This window comes from Glycine soja, chromosome 10 (genome assembly GCF_004193775.1).
Source record: "Glycine soja cultivar W05 chromosome 10, ASM419377v2, whole genome shotgun sequence".
Lineage (NCBI taxonomy): Eukaryota > Viridiplantae > Streptophyta > Magnoliopsida > Fabales > Fabaceae > Glycine > Glycine soja.
The window spans coordinates 12159603-12163984 of NC_041011.1; the positions used below are offsets into that span (position 1 = coordinate 12159603).

At 32.4% G+C, this 4382-nt stretch overlaps 1 long non-coding RNA gene across 9 annotated transcripts; it reads right to left on the reverse strand.

The window, feature by feature from the left end:
- Nucleotides 1-534: 534 nt before the first annotated feature.
- Nucleotides 535-3947, reverse strand: LOC114370414. Of its 9 annotated transcripts, none has more exons than XR_003657833.1 (7): nucleotides 3735-3947; nucleotides 3547-3633; nucleotides 3314-3382; nucleotides 2820-2874; nucleotides 2320-2458; nucleotides 1902-2034; nucleotides 535-1512 (listed from the first exon to the last, which is right to left on the reverse strand). It is a non-coding gene; the product is annotated as an uncharacterized LOC114370414 (long non-coding RNA). The 9 variants fall into 9 exon arrangements; XR_003657832.1 differs by lacking the exon at nucleotides 2320-2458 and having other exon boundaries at nucleotides 559-855; nucleotides 1488-1512; XR_003657830.1 differs by lacking the exon at nucleotides 2320-2458 and having other exon boundaries at nucleotides 559-972; nucleotides 1488-1512.
- Nucleotides 3948-4382: the final 435 nt, after the last annotated feature.

Here is a 4382-nt window from a genome sequence, read left to right on the forward strand (position 1 = left end):
ACAGATAAACAAGGCAGCAGCTGCACCTGCACCTACAAATGAAAAAGGAAAAAAAGTGGTGGAAGTGGAAGAAGAGAATGGAGATAAGGGTGAAAAAGAGTACAATTTTAATGCTAGTGAGAGCGATGGATTTCAAGAACATAATGACTTAGATCTTGAAAATGATGAAGATTCTGATTAGTAATTTAGTATTAAGAAACTTATTATTATTATTATTATTATTATTATTATTATTATTATTATTATTTTATTAATTATTTAACATATATAAAAAAACATTAGAATACCAATCATCCCGCTATCCGTTATCCCACTTTTGGGGTCGGGGTCGGTCGCTCCGCTCCGCTACGCCGGTATTAACAACTATGGTTCCTAGCTATGTTACTAGGTTATTTTCATAGTAATTTTGTAATTAATCTACAGCTAAAATTATTCTATATCTATAGTAATTTAAAATTATTTTCTAATTAATTCCTAGCTAATTCATAGATAAATTGAATATATATATATATATATATATCAAAACATGTAGGATAAAGAAGAACCATAGTCCTAATATCTCGCAAAGCAAACTTGCAGACCTAATTTACCATAACAATCGACTAAACAAACAAAATAAATGTACAAACTCTGAGCAACTGATTCAACAATTCCAACTGAAACAAAAAAATGTTGTCCTTCAACAATAAAGGCACCTTATTCCACAAATCAAATTATAAATAACCTAGTAAGATAGAAAGAGTGACAAATTCTCAGAATAAGAAAACATTTCACTGCATTATATTTTCCTGTATTTTCTCTGTCATCACCCAAAAAGGAAGTAACTTCAATGCAGTCCAGAAATAGGTCTTGCTCCTAATATGGAAATTAGAAAGTCACAACAGAACAAATAATTACAGGAAAACAAAATGAAGTGCATCTCCAGAAACTCTGACAACAAATTTCTGAGTGGCAACAACTACCAATCTAGTCCTGAAACAGGGTAGAGCCTTTCTAGTCAAGCACACGATTTATGAACAAGACATACAAGGCTATTAAATTCAACTGTTTATATATTTATTTATGCATGGATTTGGATTACTTAGTGAACTACTAAGTTCATTAATAAAGTTAGTATTATTCACTCAAGTGACCCACTCTATCATTGTCAGTTAGCTTCTAACTAAATTGTTCACTCAATCCATTAACTGTGTTGACATGAAATTCTCATCAAGTACAAGTGGAAATAAAATCATGCTCTAGTTTCTTTTTTTACTTTTTAGTTGGTAGGTATGAAAAGGGCAGATAAAAAATTAGTTGTCAGATTTCCAAACTTATTTTAGGCTACTCAAATTCTAGAGGAGGATTTAAATGTACAGGTTCACTAAAATCATTCTTTACAAATATACAAATGTCATTGCCAAATACCAAACCCCCAGAAAATATTCATAGCATTGGAACTGTTCATCTTAGTTAGCCCAATAAATTAAACAGAAACTTGTAATTACCTTCAAATCTTCCTAAGTAAGAAACCTGTCATGTGATAAAGGAAAAATAAATACAATTATTGGAGGCCATCTCATAACTACAAGCATTATTTTATTATAGAATTGAGAATTCACTAAGAACATTCAATGGAATAGGGATATGAGACGAAAATCTAGCTTTGGAAGTATGAAATAGGGATTAGTAAAAATTCAAACTAACAAATAAAAAGACTTGAGACAATGCCAAAAGCGGAAACATAGGAGTACCATGATCTGAGTAAAAGAAACCATGCCGACATTTGAAACAAGAGTCATTTGATTATGCCAAATAAATACATACTTCACTATTAATAGCTACTTTTACGATAAATCATAACTGTTTGAGATTAACCTGAATTGTAAAACTTTTTATGTCACTACTGTTTAATCATTTACCTAATACCGAGTACTGACATTGCAACTAGTATCCACCCATTAGTTTTTCTCCAGAAAAAGTTGCAAGTCAATTCCCCTTTCTTTCTGCACATTGACTGCATGACTCATATCTGGCCTATGATTTTCCCCATCACTGAAACACATGGAAACTTAATTAGTATGCAAACTTAGGCATATCCAACTAAGAATACTATTACTGAGATGATAATACATCACATATTTGCAATGGTTAGAACACAACTATTAGATAAGGGACAGAAAGATCGTATTGCTTACAAATATAAACTAAAAAAGAGAGACCTTTTGCACACTACCATGTTTTCATTGTAATAACAATGTAACTGAATATAAATAACAAGAAACTACATGATGGTTTATAGATTTCTCAAACCAAAATCATTAGAAGACTTAGCATTACCTCAGTAATCTTTACCTGATGTGTAAACTATAACCATTCCAATTTCTATTTTCTTGTCCTGACATCTTTAGTCATTGATGATTTCTTATCTTGTTTCCAATTGTGAAATGTAATTTGGCAAAGTAATCTTGCTAAGCCACTTGATACAAAAATTGGGGAAAATTAAGAAATAAAAAACATTAGAAACATGGATGCCACCAATTAAATAGTAAAATGCGCCCAAACTAATCAGTATGAAATTTCAACAATTGAGGTAAGGAAAACATAGACAGAGAGGGTCAAAGAGAAATTCCAAAGCCGCTAACGGTAATTCCTCAAGAAAATGTATGCATTGTGTTCTCATTTCTTACTTTTTCAAATAGAGAGACCAGATAGGTTAGTGAGATGTTAGTTGCTCTCAGTGCATATAAATTCTGTCAAAGGCATGACTAGAAATGCAAATCAATATACGGTTGGTTGCTAAGCAAAACTAAGCTTTGTCTAAACACTAAAGAACATACCTCACTTCATTCATCTGCCACAGATAGTGCTTCTAGGACTTGATCATGGATATAGCTAGCATTTTGAATGGTTAAACTAGCATTAGCATACACCTTAAGAAAGGCATCTCACACCACAATATGTTTCGAAATGAAAGGAAAAATCAAAAGATTTTAAAGTGTTACGTTGTTGTTTAGAACTTTTAAAGTCTACAAGTAACTTCTGATTAGAACTTACAAATAAGCTAATAATAGATTTGAACTCATGTACACAGATCAAGTCAAGTTAGTGTCTTATAATTCAAATGTTGAAAATACAAGCCTAACACATCCTTTTTTAATCAACATTCAAAGTTCTGATTATATTTGGTGCCACTGCCAAGACAACCATGTTCACATAAAACTGGCCTAAAAGAGTCAGACCCTAAAAACAGGTAGAAAATAATCAAAATGGTTATAGAATCTCCATAGCAAATTAATATAAAAGCTCATCAAATACACAAATCATCAGATACCTCTTCATTGAAACCTTCAAATATCTATTTTCCCTACATCACTTATCTTACGTCCTTGAACACAGAAGCCTAAGAAAAAGCCAATGAAATGAGTAATGAATAATCATATGCATTGCCATGTGTTAATAACTGACAAATTAAATTCCAGCATATTACCAATAGGACAAAAGTAATTGGCAGACACAGGATTATTCTGAGTGTAGAGTGAGTGTTAAACAAAAAAGCCAATGTACCTCTTTTCTTGAGTGTGGAGCGGAAGATGGAGAGTGAGTTGAAGCAGAGCAGGAATTGAACTTCAAATCACCAATTAACATATTGAACTTTAAATCGAAGAAGCACACATTTTCAACATGCATGACAAATCGGAATTAACAAATCAAACTTCAAATTAAAGGAGCGCAAATTTAGTATTTGAACTCACCAAACAAGAGAATAGGAGAGAATGCAGGAATGGATCGTGTGCTAGAGAAGCTCGTAAGCGAGAGAGCAGTGTCAGGACTGAGAATCGAAAATCGTTGTGGCCGGAAATGGCTTTGATGGTTGCAGCTATGGCTCAGTCACAATTTCGATTGGGCGAAATTTTCTTGGGGCTTTCATAGAGACCAGTGAGCAATGGCGGGCCTGGGTTCATTTGAGGAGCTGCACTTGCATCCACATTTTTTTAAATTTATTAAATTTATAAATAAAATTTTATATTTTATTTAATTTATATTTATATAATTGAACCTCTTAATTTTATCTTTTATAATTTGTACTCACTAACTTAGAATCTTGGATTTTATCCGCACGGACTTAGTGGACAAGACCTATGGTGGCCGGAATCAACAAAAGTGGTGGTGGAGCGGGGGCAAGGTGAGATATAGAGAGAGAGTCTAGGTTTGAACAAGGGTTGAGTTTGAGCCGGAATTTCAGCTTGGTTACAAAAAAATTTCAATGTGAAAAAGGTGTCCAAAATAAAATATTTAATTTTAGGCAAAATTGTAAAGTTGGTTATTTTTAATTTTGATTTTAGTTTCTTTTAAAATTATTTACTGATTTAGTCCTTCCTTTATATCCAGGTGATCCCAAC